Source organism: Cervus elaphus, chromosome 5 (assembly GCF_910594005.1).
Source record: "Cervus elaphus chromosome 5, mCerEla1.1, whole genome shotgun sequence".
NCBI classification, from domain to species: Eukaryota; Metazoa; Chordata; class Mammalia; order Artiodactyla; family Cervidae; genus Cervus; species Cervus elaphus.
Genome location: NC_057819.1, coordinates 93,439,117 through 93,457,633, shown reverse-complemented (window position 1 = coordinate 93,457,633; position 18,517 = coordinate 93,439,117). Strand labels below are relative to the sequence as shown.

At 40.0% G+C, this 18,517-nt stretch overlaps 1 protein-coding gene across 1 annotated transcript in view; it reads right to left on the bottom strand.

Moving 5' to 3' along the window:
• Nucleotides 1-10,077, bottom strand: part of TAOK1 (TAO kinase 1) — a 96,990-nt gene extending 86,913 nt beyond the window's left edge. Inside the window, exon 1 of the mRNA XM_043903258.1 lies at nucleotides 9,393-10,077. The gene's annotated coding sequence lies outside the window, so the exon portion shown is untranslated. The remainder of the gene's footprint in view (nucleotides 1-9,392) is intronic.
• Between the last annotated feature and the right edge of the window lie 8,440 nt (nucleotides 10,078-18,517).

The following is an 18,517-nucleotide window of genomic DNA, read 5'->3' as shown; positions in this document are numbered from 1 at the left end:
TAGCACTCAAAAGATACATAACAAGTACATGTGTTATTACAGAATCTTATTTTGATACTAAAGCTATACTGTATACTAGCTACACTGGTAGTCTTTAAATTCCATCAATTACCATTCTGCTTTGATGCTTTCACAGTACAAACCAACAGATCATAAACTATAATCTATGTGTTTCTAGCAGTTAAATTGAAACTGATTTCTACATTAAGTTAAGCTTAGACCAAAAATTGAGTAAACCAAACAGCTTAATGACTATGTTTCAAAAGGATTAAAAGAATAAAACTTAAAAAAAAAAGTTTTAATCACATGTCACAATGCCACCTGAATAAGATAAAGCATAATAATAGAAATCTAAAATTTGGGATACCATTTCACTTAATATTAATCCAATATAATTTATATTAAAAAAAAACCATAATGGCAGTATACCTCAATGTATTGCCAAAAACAATTACAGTTTTTGTATTACTTAATAAACATTTTGTATCTCAACAACAGAACCATTTTATTGGTGATAACTGGATTTATCACCTCTAAGATAACCATAAGATACATTTTAGATGTTTGCTTAGTGTATCTATTTCACCATTCCTCCCCTAATATATTCCATGCCATCTCCTGGAAGGTTGAAAGAAGATGTGTATTTACAAGGTTCTTAAATTAACCAGATGCCTTGTTAAATTTAGTTGTTTAGAGTAGAAAGACTGTAAAATGTTAGGAGACTAAGTATTCAACTTAGGGAAAATTTTTGAGAGAATGATTTATTATTAAAATATCTGCATTTCAAATCTGATAAATAAAAATGAAATTTCTTAATTTGATCCCTATCTAAAGTTCTCAAAACATTTAACTGCCAATGTGGGTCCATTCTTGTTGATTGAAAAAAAATGCAAAAAATCACATTCAGTCCTTCTTAAAGACACAAAACCCAGTTCACTTCTGATACTGAAAATTATTTTTGCCAACAAAGGTCCGTCTAGTCAAAGCTATGGTTTTTCCAGTAGTCATGTATGGATGTGAGAGTTGGACTATCAAGAAAGCATCAAAGAACTGATGCTTTTGAACTCTGGTGTTGGAGAAGACTCTTGCGAGTCCCTTGGACTGCAAGGAGATCCAACCAGTCCATCCTGAAGGAAATCAGTCCTAAATATTCATTGGAAGGACTGATGCTGAAGCTGAAGTTCCAATACTCTGGCCACCTGATGCGAATAACTGACTCAATGAAAAAGACCCTGGTGCTGGGAAAGATTGAAGGCAGGAGGAGAAAGGGATGACACAGGATGAGATGGTTGGATGACATCACCAACTCAATGGAAATGAGCTTGGGTTAACTCCGGGAGTTGGTGATGGACAGGGAGGCCTGGTGTGCTGCAGTCCATGGGGTCGCAAAGAGTCGGACACCACTGAGTGACTAACCTGAAATGAAACTATTAATACTAAATGCAAAAGCAAAACAAAAAATAAATTTTAAAACCCACCACTCTTATCATTGATTTGAAGATTAAATAATAAACAATGTCTATTTCTTATGTATTCAACCAAAGAAAAACTCATTTGGTAACAATCCATTATTTAGGGTTTTAGTAAAACTTATTTTACTACAGGAACAAACTATCTTGTAAAGCTTATTCTTCTAACTTATCAAAGTATCTAATGTACATTACAAAACAAAATTCTTGTATCACTATTTTTTGTTTTCCCCTAAAACCATGCTAGTTTTGAACACAGTGATTTCTCCAGTCTACATTTGTATGCATATCTATAATGAGTTCAATCAAAGTATCACATAAACAAAGAAATATCCAAATTCTATACTTTCTACTGTTAGCATTCAAGTTTTTCTACTACAGAACATTTCTTTCCTAAGTAGAAAATTTTCACATCTTTTCCTTCTTAAAATCCTTTTAGCCTTAAGTTTTATGGCATTACTTCATAGAACTGAACTTTCATACATAATACACAAAACAATTCTGTCAGTATCTAAATTAAAGATTATGTAAATCTATGGCTGATTCATGTCAATGTGTGGCAAAAACCACTACAATATTGTACAGTAATTAGCCTCCAACTAATAAAAATAAATGGGAAAAAAAAAGAAATAAATTAAAGATAAAAGAATCTTTTCATTACTGTTTAAATTATTTGTGTTTTTCCAGGTAATGGAAAAATTACCATCGTTAACAATCACATAAAGAATGTTAAAGTGAGCACATTATACTGTACCCCAGGACTCAGAACCCTTGAATGTTAAGAAACAACTAACTGAAATAGTGTACTCCTATGAAGAGATGGTCTCTATAAAACATCACAATCATCATCTACCATTTACACAGCAAGAGTTTATTTAAATTCTATATATTAAATACTATAACAAATACCATACAGAGTTTTCCATGCAATGTTGAAGAGTCAAGTTTCCTTATCAAGTACAATTACACATTAATATAAGTTATTACAATCAAGGATTATGGATGCTTTTGGCAAAGAGACAAGGCTTTTCCAATTTTGAGTGACACTAAATTCCCAAGTGTAAAAAAGGAAAAAAACCTTGACCTTGTTTAATAATGCTGTTCATCAACTTTTTTCTGAAACTTTTCTCAGTTTTCATGGGAATAAATTGGAAGAAATCAATCCAAAATACAAACTAGAGGGACTTGCAACTACTATCGTAAGTTGATTAAAAATATCAACCAAAACATAAGGATATTATTAGACAATGCACAGAAGTACACTGAAATTTTTCAAACATACTCAATACATTTAAATAGTCATAATAATAAACTTCATTGAATTACATGTTATAATTAATAGTTTATATCTACATATGCCTCAAATAAAAATAAAATATATTTTATTATGCTCCAAATAAAGTTTTGCTTTTTTTAAATAAATTCTGCAATTGGTGAGAAACTGCCCTCACATACGTAAGATGTGACATTAGATATGTGATAATATATTCCCCAAAATAAAAACCTCAGAAGTTATCATCATACCCCAAACAGCTGGCATCCTACCCAGGACTTACTAGACAGAGTCTTCAGTACCCTACAAGATTTGAGACCTAGGAAAGGTAAATATGTGCAACATAACTAACAAAGAGATGAGAGACTAGAATCAGGAGAGCCTGAAAGTAGAGCTGTTCAAAGAAAAAGAAAAAATAAGCATACTCAGATATGAGGGTTCAAAAAGAAATTTCAAAACAATTTAACTGTGTACCCAAAACTCATAAAAATAAAGCCAAAAGAAGTTTCCCATTATAATGCTCACCTTTACTTACACATCACACTCTGACATTTCCCCATTATTTTTTCATTAAAAAAACCTGGTGTTGTGATCCACTAAATTGAATAGACAAGTCACTAATGGGTCACAACCTAAAATCTGAAAAGAACTGGTTTAGAGGAACTGACAACCACAGGAAGGTCCTTGCTTTCCTCTGAACATCTAGTTTGAGAATACCATTTAAGAAGTGGAAAAAATGAAAAGACAGAATTCCTCCACAGCAGGGACCAAGTCTTATTGGCATATAATCATCACTTAACATTTGCTGAATTAATATACTGTGGAATATAAAGCATGTTCAAGGTGGGACATACCTACAAAACATACTAGAAAAAGCCTTATGAGAACATGACTACTTCTTGAATTCCTTCAAATCCAGTGACACTGAGAAGAGTTTCAGGAAGTAGAAGTCTAAGATTTAGAAGTCTCCTTGGACTGCAAGGAGATCAAACCAGTCAATCCTAAAGAAAATCAACCCTCAATATTCATGGAAGGACAGCTGATGAAGCTGAAACTCCAAAACTCTGGCCACCTGATGCGAAGAGCCAACTCACCGTAAAAGACCCTGATGCTGGGGGAAATAAGGCAAAAGTGAGAAGCGGGTGGCAGAGGATGAGATGGTTAGATATTAATAGCATCACTGACTCAATGGACATGAATTTAAGCAAACTCTGGGAGATAGTGGAGGACAGAGAAGCCTGGCAGGCTACAGTCCATGGGGTTGCAAAAAGTCAGACACAAACTTAGTGACTGAACACCAACAACAACCAAAGGGAAAGGAAATTTTGTCTTCAAGACAGGTTTACATCCAGCAAAGGAAAAAGAAAATCTCTTACAGAACCACATAGTAGTTCATTATAGGTACAAAAAGGTTGCAAGCTACCCTTGGTTAGAAAGTGTAACCTTTTCTGGGACTTCTGTGATGGTCCAGTGGCTAAGACTCTGAGCTCCCAATGGAGGGCACTAGGGTTTGATCCCTGGTCAGGAAACTAAATTCCACATGCCGCAACTAAAGATCCCGCATGCAGCAATGATGATCGAAGATCCCACATGGTAAGTAGGACTCAGCCAGCCAAATAAATAAATACTATTTTTAAAAAGAAATTATAACCATTTCTTTCAAAAATATGTTATATGCATATATACACACACACACACACACACATACACAGATATATAGAGAGAAAGAGAGCTCCAAATCTACAAATCCAACTTCAAATAAAAATTATGGAATATAATTCATTCTTAAAAATTAAGACTCCCTATCTTCATTTGTAAACATTTATTAAGTGGCCAGTATGTGAAAGCCAACATCTTATTGAGTGTTTACTATGTATCAAGCAATAAGTTAAGTACTTAATAAGGATTATCCCATTTAAACCTAACAACCTTACAAAGTAGACATTATTTTCATTTTATAGACCAGGAAAAAGTGTTCAGTCACTCAGACGACTCTTTGCAACCAGGGACTGTAGCCTGCCATGCTCTTCTGTCTATGGAATTCTCCAGGCAAGAATACTACAGTGGGTTACCATTCCCTTCTCCAGGGGATCTTCCCAACCCAGGGATTGAACCCAGGTCTCCTGCATTGCACGCGGATTCTTTACCATCTGAGCCACCAGGGAAGTGTGTCACTCACTCAGTTGTGTCCGACTCTTTGCGACCCCATGGACTGTAGCCCACCAGGCCTCTCTGTCTATGGGATCTTCCAGGCAAGAATAGTGGAGTGGGTTGCCATTTCCTTTTCTGAGCCACTAGGGAAAGTGAGGCTTAAAAAAGTGACATAAAGAAGTCACACAGCTAATAAATGGTGAAATTAAGATACATTAAGCGCCAGTTTATTATTGGTGGCTACAGATCCAAATATTGTGCTCCATATCATTATCTGTTGATGCTTTTCTCAGAAACTAAACTTTGCATGTGTCTTCCTTAAATGAAGTAATTCATTTATTTTTGAATCTGCACAACACTATCATATTGAATAATTTTATCAAAAGGAAAAATCCTCTTCTTAACTTTAAAGATAAGTTAGGGTACATTAAATGTAGTTATGTTTACCTAACAATGCCGGTGTCACTGACATTTCTCACAGGCTGTGTATTTATTATGTAAGGTGTTTAGTAACCTGTACTTTCATTACCCTTATTTACATGCCAAGTACTTTATATTGTGAAAAACCTTTCCACCTTTTATGGGCTACTCAACTTTGTCACTAGGTAAGAGGATGCAGCCTTAAACTCTATTTCAGAACAAAAAGTCTTCTTCTAGCACAAACAAGAGAGACTGATATAAAAATAATTGTTACCAAATGTTGACAGAACACCCCAATTGAAACTGTTTCTAGTCCCTCCATACAATTTTTAAATTCATGTGGATTTTTTAAGAAGGTATGAGACACTTAAATGATATTCAATATTAATTTTTATCATTAAAAATTTTAATCCAATATAATGGATTTGTATTTTTTACACCTACATTTTATTATCTATTTTTTTAGTTCTACCACTTTATTGCTACCAACCCATCTCCCTCCACCCTCATGCACGCATGCTCAGGCATGTAACCCCATGGACTGCAGTCCACCAGGCTCCTCTGTCCATGGACTTTTCCAGGCAAGAATACTGGAGTGGGTTGCCATTTCCTTCTCCTACACTTATATTTTAGAATTTGAAATCTTGAACAATATAAAAAATAATGCAGCCATGAACAAGTATAGAAACCTAAAGGTGGATGAACATACATTGGCACTCTAATACAACAATCTCACTTTTATTTTTGACTACAGAATTGACACTTTAGAAGAGATTCATTCATATATGATCCGGAACTGAACAGCAGCCCTTAACTAATACATATAAAAAAGCTCCTAATTTCTAAAAGGTTAAATTAGTATGAGTGCAATTATTACAACAGACTACTGATAACCAAAAGGATATACAGAGGAGAGATAAAATGATTGTAATATTTGAAATGGTCAAATGAAAAACAGAATTTATTTCCAGGTAATTTGAGTAACAGATTAATCTCAAATGTAAATTCAATGCCAACAGAGGGCCCTCTAGATAACTTCTGGAATTACTAAGTATTCATATCCACTGTGTGCATGCTAAGTCGTTTCAGTCATGTCCAACTCTCTGTGACCCTATGGACCGTCACCCACCAGACTCATCTGTCCACAGAATTCTCCTGGCAAAAATACTAGAATGGGTTGCTGTGCCCTCCTCCAGTTCCATATCTACTAAGTACTAGCAAATTCTTAAATTACACTTTTTATGGTTAAGAGTATTTGGTTCTTCCAGTATTTTGCAAGTAATTAGGTTCTTTCATACTAGTGGGATGGCATCACAACATGGGATCAAGTATCATGCATATACTTTGATATGCAGAAAGCATGGTGTATAAACATGGTCAATTAACTGCATATCTATTGTTCTCCCAAAATATATATTACAGAAAATACAGTAACTACTTTCTATTCAGTTCACTCATACTTTTGGTCCTGTATATTGTTATGTTTCTTTAAAACCTCTCAGAGTTTAAATGTTTGAGAAAATATCCTTTAATTTGGAAAGATACTTATTTACTGTCAAGATAATTCTATATAAAACCTTTTAAAACCAAACTGATTCTAACAAATTCTTCCATCTATAAAGCATGAGAATTATAACAAAATTAGCAAATCAGATACGAGAATGCCAAAAATTAAGTCATTAAAAGGGAATTCAGAGAGTCAGTTGTGAAAGAACAGGAAGTGATGTCCACTGCCATTTTGTAGATGAACTATTTAGAAACACTAGAGGTACCATACTAATCTGGAATCAACCAACTCAGACTAACAGTTCTCAGTATTCTCTTTCTGACAGCAGCATCAGAACTCAGCTGCCATAACTCTCAGTTTTTCCCCTAATAATGAATTTATCTAACTGGTCATGAACATAATTTTACCACTTTTAGCAGAATTTCTACCAACTATTGACAAGAGTCTCTTTATAATTGTTCTAAAGAGTACTTCTTAGTTCCAGCATTCTGATGTATAGCAAGTAGTTTAACTATATCCTGTCTACATCCTCAAGTTTTGTAGCCCTTATTGATAAATACACTCTCTCTGCATCTTTGAAAGACAAAAACAGACACTCTTTAATAAGCAGTATGCTGGGGTTTACACATGCTAGTATATATTAATTAATTATCAACAACAAGCCATAATATAGAGAATTAAACTTTACGTCAGTTTGCCATAGCGCGAAAACTGCCCACCACAACATGCAGCATTGTGCCATGAAATAAAGATTCAAATGAGAAGTGCTGTTTAAGTTTAAATGAATTCAGATAAAAAAATCAAGAGAATAAAGAAAGCAAGAATTCCATTTGCCAAGTAAAAACAATAAAAACTGACTTAACATACCATTAACATGTCCTCCTATATTAAAATTATGAAATAAGATAGAAACTAAATTTATGCTTAACACTACTACTACCTCTAACATCTTTAAATCCTTGTCTTAAAATGGGTTTCAAAATGCAACAAACACCAAAAGAGCTCTGATGGACAATGTAAAATGTAGATGGCAGGAAAGTATTTAAAAACAAGTCAGCCACTAAGTAAAGCTTAAACACTAAATACAACTTGCTGTTAAAATGTCAAGACATGGGGGGGGGGGGGGCGCGCAAAAAAAAAAAAAAAAGTCAAGACATGGTCTCTGTATTTAGCCATCTTCATCACTCTGTGTAAGTTATTTAATTATATGAATATTCAAGTATGGAACGTTTTGAACTCACTCCATCAGTAAAGAGAAAAGTATCAACTACAGACTTCAAGACTACTCTTTGGTCACAAGAAGAACTTGGCAACACACTTCCAGAATGTACATTTTTTTAAATTTATTTCTATTCTATTAAACAAAACCAGTAAGTACTACTGTAAATCAGATAAGATGATTTGTCTTAAACAAATATGACATGAAGCAAAAGTGGAAAATGACTTTTTGACCATAGAATATTCTACTACAGCATAATCAGGCAAATTAACGTTTATTTTTCCCCTACACTAAGAAACAAAGCATTTGCAATAGAAAGGTGTGTAGCCTAATCATTTTGGGAAGATTCCAATTTCGACGTATACAAAATAGTATTAACCCTAAAAATTCACAGCTCAGGGAGAAGCAATGTCCATCAGACATCGTGTCTGTACAGAATAATCTTGAATAATTCTTCAAGTACTACAAAAGTCATATGAAGAAAAAAAAAGTGGGAAATCAGAGAAAACAAAGTTATTTTACTTGAATCTTAACGAAAACCCAATATGCTCATACAAAGTCAATCTAGTGTTCAAATGAGAGAGCAAGAGAGACCATCAAAACTGTTCCTAACATGGCAGGGTCCCTCTTGAATGGCCATAGCCCCCCAGTAACAAGCGGAACAGATATACTTCCCACGGACAGATCTCAGAGGAAGAGTATTAAGCCGGTACTGTTATCGATTTAAAACCAAAGGAAAAGGGGTAACCTTTCTAAGGGAAGCGCCATTACTTCCCTCTCCAGCTCCCCCTCCCTTCAGTGTATACACGGGCCTGTGTATGAAGAAACTGCCTTGGACTTCTGCAGCACTGCAGCAGACTAAAGGATGGGGAAGGGTAGGGGGAAAGAAACGCTTCCATCACCCCTACAGAAGTGGGGTACAGACTTCCTGGGGGGCGGAAGGAATCTACCCAGTAGACGACCCAGAGCAGTCTCCCTTCTCAAGAATACACAGACACTACAAAGGAGAAGGAGGGAGGAGCAGAGGGATCAGAAGGGAAGGGGACCTCGCGCCTTTAAGTCGGGGTGCACATCAACCCTGTCTCCCTAAGAGGGCCACACCTTCCTCGAGACATCCCCTTCCACCACCCCTTCCGGTGACCCTCAGGAAAGAGGAATGCAATTGCTCTTGCCCCTCAAAACAGGAGGGCGCCTAGCTCACCAGCTTCCTCACCCCACCCACAGAATCACAGACCCTCCTTGTCTCCCTCCCCCACCCCACCCCCACATCCCAGCTTCCGCGCAGCGGCCAGAGTGGGCCGAATTTCCCCGCCCCCTCCATGTCTCCCTTTCCCAAAGCAGAGGTGCCCTTACCCTTTCGCCGACAGGTCTGGGGCGGAGTAAGGCAGGCGGAGCCCCCTGCAGCGCCGGGGGAGCCGCTACGCTGGAGGGCGAGGAGTGAGGAGGAGGAGGGGGCCAGGCGACAGACCGCCGCCCCCCCCCCCCCGGAGCCCCAGCAAGCCGCCCAGCCCAAGCTCTGCGACAAGGGGCGGGGGGGGGGGGGGCGAGGGGACGACCGGGGTCGAGGAGGCGCCCTCAGCGCTTGGGCTCAGCTAAGATGGCGCGGGGAAGTGCCGGGAGCCGCCGCCGCCGCCGCCGCCGCCGCCTCGGGGGAACCGGCCCGGGCCTCGGCCGCCTCCTGTCCTCACACAGCCGAGGCCCTCTCAGTCCCCCGCCGCGGCCCCTAAGCGGGCGGGCTCACGCACAGCCCTCCGCCACCACCACCACCCCTGGGAAGGGGGCGCTCACAAAGGGAAGAGAGGCCCCGGGCCGGCCGGCCGGCGGCGGGGCGGGGTCCCCAGGGGCCGGCGGCCTCAGAGGTTGCGGGTGCCTCGCGCTCTCGGCCCGCGAAGGGCGCAGGCAAGCGGGACCCCTCCTCTCTCCTTAGGCAGGCGGCGGCACCGACTCACTCTCTTTGCCACCCTCCCTCTCTCTCTCCGAGCCCTGAAGCCACAGAGCCCGGCCGCTGCCCAGATTCCCCCCCTTCCCCGACACCACTCCCCTCCTCCCGACAGTCATCCCAGTCTCCGATCTCGCGAGATTTCCCGCCTGACAGGCTCGACCCTGCGCGAGACAAGACTGCGTACGCGCGCACGCCCTCACGGGAACGCGCGAGTGCTTACACTGGGCGGAGTCTCACGAGTGTCCCCGAGTTTACAGCCTCTGTCCAGCTCTGGCTCGCTCAGCTGGCGGAGCTCTTCTGCCACGCGGGCGTCAGGTGCATTTATTTCACCCTGAAACCTAAGAAAGAAGAGCTTATCTGCTCTCCTCTGCCTCTGCTTTTCCCACTCCCAAAGTATCTGCCTCCTCCCCACCCCAATAACCCTGAGAAGGAAGTTTTCCCTGACTTGTAGAATAATCCCCTTCTTACACACCTTACTTCAGTCCCTCCTTGGAACTCAGAGATAAGCTGGTCAGCGTAATCAGTATATAATTGAGTTTTTCAGATTTGAAAAGTTTATAATAATTTTTGGAACGGTAATGAGAGTTAGAAATACAGATCTACACCATCCTATATGTTAGCGATGGTAGAAAAAGGACAAATTCTTTAAAAGTTTTTGTGGAGTGAGTAGGCTGAGTAATAAGAGCAGTAAACAAACTGAAAAGTTCTAAGAGGTAGTGCTTCTCATTTTTAGTAATGAAAACCTTTTTTTAAAGGGGAAACCTCTTCAGTGGGCCACAAAGAGCAATTTTATTCAAGAACCAAAAGGTATGCCTAAAGTGCAGTCATAAAAAATCTTTTTTCTTCAGTGTATAAAACTGAGATAAATAGATCTGTCGTGTGGGACTTGTGAGTGAATATGTACACCAGAACAGTAATTGGAAGTTAAAATAAACTAGGCAAGTACGTTGGCTGTGATCAGAAAAAACTAGCTCTCTGCTTCAGCGGGATGTATGTATAATTTGTTCTCAATGTTCCCTCTCCTAGTAAGAGTCCTTGCTTTTCAAGTCTGTCAGTCATTACTGTTTTCTTCTATATCATCAATCATTCTCAAAGGGGCAACTTCCCCTCAGCATGAAAAACAAAAAATGCCCTAATTTCTTCTTCTTTGAGGTTGAAGGAGAGATTACAATCTTCACCTTACCTCTCCTTCACAGACAAGTTCTTGGAAAAGTTGTCTATCATCCCACCTCCACTGAAAATGAAAACTTCGATCCTGCCAAGGTCAAGAGTGACTTCCTAGTTATGTCTAGTGGAGTATTCATTTTAATCCCTTCCTTCTTGACATCTACAATAGTTGGCATAGTTGATACTCCTTTCATCTTGAAATTTGTGTTCCTTTATGGCTTTTTCAGCACCGCTCACAAACAGTTTTTCTTGTACCATCCTGTCCCTGGAGCCTCTCTCCCGCCACATACCCCTTAAATAATGCCCCTCCAGTCCTGATCCCATTTTCTGAAAGTGTTACAGCAAGAATGTTCTCTTCTGGTTACTCTATACATTTGGGAATGAAAAGAGATTCATGCTTTCCTGTAGTATTTGTTCTTAATTTTTTATAGAAAATTTCAAACATACAAAAAAGGAGTCAGAATAGTAAACCTCTGACCATTATCCCAACTTCAATGGCTCTCATGCCTCATCATTCTTGTTTCACCTGTTCTCCCACGACACTTTCCCTCACCCCATGGGGGTTTGTTTGTTTGGCTGTGCTGGGTCTCCTTTGCTGCAAACAGGATTTCTCTAGTTGAGGCGAGCAGGGGCTACTCTTTTTGTGCACGGGCTTCTCATTGCAGTGGCGTCTGTCTTGCTACAGAGCACAGGCTCTAGGTGCACAGGCTTCAGTAGTTGTAGCATGAGGGCTCCACAGTTGTGGCGCATGGACTCAGTTACTCTGTGGCAGGTGAACCTTCCTGGACCAGGGATGGAACCCCTGTCCCCTGCATTGGCAGGCCGATTCTTATCCAGTACCACCAGGGAAGTCCACCCCCATGCACTTTTAAGTAAATCTCTAATAAACCATGAGAACATTTCACCTGTAAATATGTACTTTAATATGTATCTCTGATTTCTGATATCTCTGATATCTGAGCACCAAAGAATTGATGCTTTTGAACTGTGGTGTTGGAGAAGACTCTTGGAGAGTCCCTTGGACTGCAAGGAGATCAAACTGGTCAATCCTAAAGGAAATCAGTCCTGAATATTCATTGGAAGGACTGATGATAAAGCTGAACCTCTAATACTTTGGCCACCGGATGCAAAGAACTAACTCACTGGAAAAGACCCTGATCCTGGGAAAGATTGAAGGCAGGAGGAGAAGGGGATGACAGAGGATGAGATGGTTGGATGGCATCACCGACTCGATGGACATGAGTTTGAGCAGGCTCTAGGAGTTGGTGATGGACAGGGAAGCCTGTCATGCTGCAGTCCATGGGGTCTCAAAGAGTCGGACACAACTGACCAATTGAACTGAATATGTATCTCTAATAAATACTTTTAACATAACCATGACTTATTTATCACACCTTTACAATAAGTCCTTAATACGATTTAATACCCAACTCATGTTCAGTTTTTTCCGTAATAGTTTCCAAAATATTATTTCATACCCCATTTATCTGAATCAGGATCTCCACTTTGCACTTGATTGATAAATATGTCTCTCAAGTTTCTTTTCACGTTTAACAGTTTCCCTTCCTTTTTTTCTTCTTCCTTCCTTTTTTCTTCCTTTTTCATACACAGTTTATTTGTTGAATAAATCAGATTATATATCTTAAGAATTTTCCACATTCTGGACTTGGCCAGTTGCATCCTTATGATGTCATTTCACATTTGCTTCAATCACTATTTTTCTTGTAAACTGGGAGTTAAATCTAAAGGTGTGATGTGGGGAACTTTTCTGGCAGTCCAGTGGATAAGACTCTGCCTGGTTGGGGAGCTAAGATCCTGCATGACCTATGGCATAGACTAAAAATTTTTTTAAAGACTAATAAAGGTTTGATGTTGTATAGGGAGTGTTTTTATAGTATTTTGTATCAGCCATGACCTTGTTCTCACACCTACCTCTGCCTAAATTACAGCTCCCCCCAACCCCACTCTGTTTCCTCAACACATAGGGCATCTTAAGAGACTCTGGCTGTCTTAATATTATTATTATTATTCCAGATCTGTGCCTATGATCTTGTGCTAATAGGCCTCTTTCCTCACATTCTTCAAATTTCACACAGACACACACACACACACATACACACACACACACCCCTACATGGGCATATCCCAACATCAGATTTGTTCAACATGAAGGTATTTTTAGTAGATACTGTAAAACATATATGTTATTAAATTCTTAGAATTTATCCAAGAAAGAAAAGAAATTTACACTCATTAATGGTAGTCAGTGCTTAGAATGGTTGCAGGGACTGTGCTTTCTGTGGATTTAAGTCCTGAACAGTTCTTGAATTGCCCTGGTTCTTCATCCCCATGGCCTCTGCTGTGGTGGTTCATACCTGTTTCTCACTTGAGGTACTTGAGGTCCCCCTGTACTGGGGTTGTAGAGTCTCAGCCACTGGACCGCCAGGGAAGTTCCAGATTGTTCCATTTTAACACACAGAAATAAACGCTGGGCCAAGGTCCCTAAGGATGGTAGAATACAATTTAGTTCAAGAAAGTCCTGCCCTAGAAAACTTTCAGTCTCAGGTATCTATCAGATAAGCATCTGTAGCAAAAGCCATGAATAAATTAAAGCAGCTGCACTGGAGTCTTAAAGAAAGCCAGCCCTGAAGCTATCAGGCAGTGGATGTGAAGGTGGTACGGCCAGAGTTAAAAACATGGACTGTAGAGGTCCTTTATCAGATGTACATAATGTGCAAATAATTTCTTACAGGCTCTGGCTTGAGTTGAATCCTTTTCATTGTATTGTGAGAATATAATTAGGATATTGTCTATCTTGTTAAATGTTCCATGTGGTGCACTTGACACAATATGTTATAAACAATGTTGCCAATAAACCGTATATATTAATATGACTAAAAACATAAAATAAAATTATTTTTAACAACTAAAAACAATGCATGCATATTAATAAAGAAAATTAAAGTGTCTAACAAAAAAAAAAAAATTGACTGTGGAGCTCCATCTCCCCCTCTTACTCCTGTCAGTGAGTATGTTACTGTGTGCTGACTTCATAACCAGGCTGTTTTGCTTTCCTTTTCTGTAAAATGGGGTTGACATTATCTCCCTCACAGGGTTGTGTGAGAATTTAAATAAGGTAACATGGGGCTTCCCTGGTGGCTCAGTGGTAAAGAATCCACCCACCAAAACAGTAGACTCGAGTTTGATCCCTGATCCAGGAAAATCCCACATACCTTAGAGCCACCAAGCCCATGTGCCACAACCACTGAGCCTGTACTCTAGAACCAGGGAGCCGCAACTACTGAGCCCATGTGTCGCAACTACTGAAGCTGGGTGCCCTTGAGCCTGTGCTACGCAACAAAACAAGCCATTGCAATAAGAAGCCTGTGCAATGCAATGAAGAGTAGCCCCCACTCACTCCAACCAGAGAAAAGACTGTGCAGCAACAAAGACCCAGGACAGCCAAAAATAAATAGATTTTTTAAATTATTTAAAAAAAATAATAAGGCAACATGTAAAGTGCCTAACCCATGGGAAATGTTTTTGAGTGGTAGATGTTGTGTGTGTGTGTCAGGAGGTAAATATTCATCACACTTCGCTGATGCTACTGTCTGGCAGGCGCCCATGATCAGTGCATCACAATTGTCTGGGACATCTGTGAATGTGGCAAGGGTTGGGCTGCATGGTTGTGGACTGAGAGGTTTTTGGAATGCACTTCTGGATCAACTGGTGATTCTGTCATGCCCTTGTCTTTGGCTGACATCTGCCAGGATTAAAAACAAAAACACAAAGTCCTACGGGAGTTGTGCTACATGAGATATGAAACAAACAGCTGGCAATCAAAATATCAAATAAGTTGACATTTTATTGGCCTAAGATTATCTTTGGGCTTCCTCTTTGAGCCTTCTCTTTGCTGGGCAGTAGTACAATACTAGCAAGAAGACTTTGGTTGAGAGTGACAATTCAAATCAGCTTGGAGGGGGTGAGGGGGAGGAAATGCATTAAACCCTGTAACTGAAAAGTCCAGTGCCTCAGGAATTTAAAGAATTTTGTCAGATGTTTGCCCCTTTTTGTCTCTCCTTTCCTCCTTTCTGCACACCATACCCAGCTTCCAAATGCATGGCTATTTTTCTCTATAGGTTGGATTTTTGTTATAAGTTTGTTTATGTTTATACTGGGGGGGGGATGCAACTAGGGGATCCAGGTGCTTCCCACTGCTATCATCTAGTTTAGCATACCCCAGCACTGAATACTGCCATTAATACTGTCTATACACAGGAAATGAATCAAAGAGACTTCTTTCTTTCTTTTTTCTCTTTAGTTTGGCTACACTGGGTCTTAGTTGCAGGACATGGGATCTTTAGTTGCAGACTGTGAGATCTAGTTCCCAACCAAGGATTGAACCCAGGCCCCCTACATTGGGAGAATGGAGTCTTAGCCACTGGACCACCAGGGAAGTCCCTCAAGGAGTTTTCTAGTATCAGTTTTAACCAGATACTTCCCTTGCTGACATGACACTGTATTGTGATCACTAGTAACAGGAGCCTGTGTCCCAAAATTGAGGTTTATACAACCACTTAAGCTCACCTGCTATGTGGCCTTTCTTGCATAACCTGCTCTCTCTCACCTGTTGCCCAAAAACACTAGACGTCTAGTCTAGTGATCAAATGGTACCATATAAATGGTTATCATGAAACTCATCCTTTATTTCTCCTCTTCACAAATATTCTCAACACAAAAATGTTACGATATTGTAAATGTAAGAAATTGAAGTCATTTGGGACTTTGTGAGAATCAGTTGATCAGAATTTAGGGCATATGGACCATAGATAGTGTTTCCAGGAGACATGTAAGCAGGCTTCACATAGATCATATTAGATGAACTTCCATCTTCATAGTTGATTCATGTGGCAGAGGGATGGGGCAAGGGAGCAGAGGGGAGTGAAAGGAATGACCACAGAAGTCCAGATTGACATCATCCCAGTTTAGTGACCCTAAAGGTAAAGGAAAGATTCTCCCTCACACTTAACAGTAATAAAAGCCAAAGGAGGGCTTCCCTGGCGGTCTAGTGGATAAGAATCTGCCTGCCAATGCAGGGGGGGACATGAGTTCGATCCCTGGTCCAGGAAGATTCCACATGCCTTGGGGCAACTAATCCAGTGCAGCATGTCACAGCTACTGAGCCCACACACCTAGAGCCTGTGCATGCTTTGCCAACAAGAGAAGCCACTGCAAGAAGCCGATGCACTGCAACGAAGAGTAGCCTGTGCTCACCACAACTAAAGAAAGCCCTCATGCAGCAATGAAGACCCAGTGCAGCCAAATATAAATAAATAAATAAATAAATCTTTTTTAAAAATCCAAAGGAGCATCACTCAGTAGCCCAGCTTGGACCTTGTGTCATATGCTTCTCTGTAGGCTAGTCTCTTCCCCAAGGGGTGAGACATTCTGATGGCCCTAGCTGGGATTGTGTGTTTACCCTGTGGCAAGAGGCTCAGAGTAACAGCTCCACAAAATTACATGGAGTGATGGAGAGGAAATTCCTTAAAAGAATGTAGGGTACTTTTTGCCAGAAGATGAGGGAGAAATTCTGGACAGACAAAAACAACAGATGTTCACTACAAGAAGAATAGAACTGCTGGCGAGGCCAAACGATACAGTTTTGTGGGGATGCTTCTTAGAGTACAGAATGTAAGTGTTTGCTGTGGCCAGGTAAAAGAAAGCAACGGTCACCTGGAAAGTTACATTGTGGAATGTTCCTATCTATGACCTCTTCTGATTGTCATCATAGTGATGAGAATTGGGCAGGGCACACTTATTTTACAGAATGTGCTTTTGAGAGTCAAGCAACACAGGGAAGTACAGCGGAAAACGCATGGTTCATATGACAGTGCCAGGTATAAATCTGGTTTGCACATCAGTTTGGGAGGCAGGTGCCTTTCAGACATTCTCAGAATGTTAGACAATCCTGAAAGTATCTGGCATCTGCAGGAACCAGAAAATGCCCTGCCCAGCACGCAGGTACATAGTATCAAGGTGATTGCAACTTCCTGGAAACTCTAGCACACATGTGCATCCCTAGAGTTCTCTATCACATTAACTTTTATAGTTGGTATTCTTCCATATACTCCAGGATAACAACCTTCATTCACTCATTTTATTTCCGTCTCCCATATCTAACCCAGTTTACACATAAACCACAATAAGTGTTTACGGAATATGCATTGAGAGATAGCAATCATTGAAAGTCAGTTATGTGAATTATGCTAGGCTCTATGGATATAGAGATGAATACCATTCCTATTCTCAAGTCACAGCCTAATGGGAAAAGTCAACAAATAAACAGTCCTAAGTCCTTTGGCTGACATAGAAACAGGACCCAAAGTAGTTTAAGGGAAAAAAAGGGGGAATATTTTGGCTCACATATGTTAAAAAGTCCACAGTCTGACTTCAGGCAGAGTTGGTTCCGAGCTAAATACTCTGGTTTCATCTCTAGGACTTCTACCATGCTGCGTGTGGTCTGAAGCTTCACAGAAGGCAGCATCAGCAATTCCAGTTCTTACATCCTTTCAAGGCAACAGAGTGTAGTGGTTCAGAGAGAAAGATGGTTTGACACTGGGCCTCACCACATGCTGGCTATGAGAGCTTTCACAGGTTGATCGAAACACTCTGTGCCTCAGTTCCACCATTTGTAAAAAGGGAATAATAATTATACCTACCCAGTATAGTTCAAAATACATACAAATATATATATATATGTGTGTATATATATATATAAAATTAGTGTTTTTCTTTTCTTTTTATATTTCTTTTTATTTATTTCTTTGACTGTGCTGGGTCTTAGTTGTGGCACATGGGATGTTCAATCTTTGTTGAAGCATATGGGATCTAGTTCCCTGACCAAGGATCGAACCCAGGCCTCCTGCATTAGGAGTCTTAGCCTTTGGAGCACCAGGGAAGTCCCCTACTCAGTAGAGTTATCATGGGGGCTAAAGAAAATAAATTGTGTTCAGAACTCTCCCTAGCATAGGCTAAGCACTCAATAGGTGCTTGTCTTATTAATAAATCATTATTAATTAATAATTATCAATTTATTAATAAAAATAACTTAATTTCATTATTTTTGTTATCATTGTCATCCAGTTTTGGGGGGAAATAGAAGAGAATTTCTTTCCCCCAAATGCCAGAGAAAATCTTCTTGCCTCTCATTGGCTCTAATTGGACCGTGTGCCCATCCCTGACCCGGAGCCAGGGGAGTGTCATACGCTGCACACACTGGGGGTTTAGGCCTGATAAACCTGTTCCATCCCTGGAGTGCAGAGTAGAGTCAATGTCACAAGAACCACATAGACTATGATTAGAGGGCAGG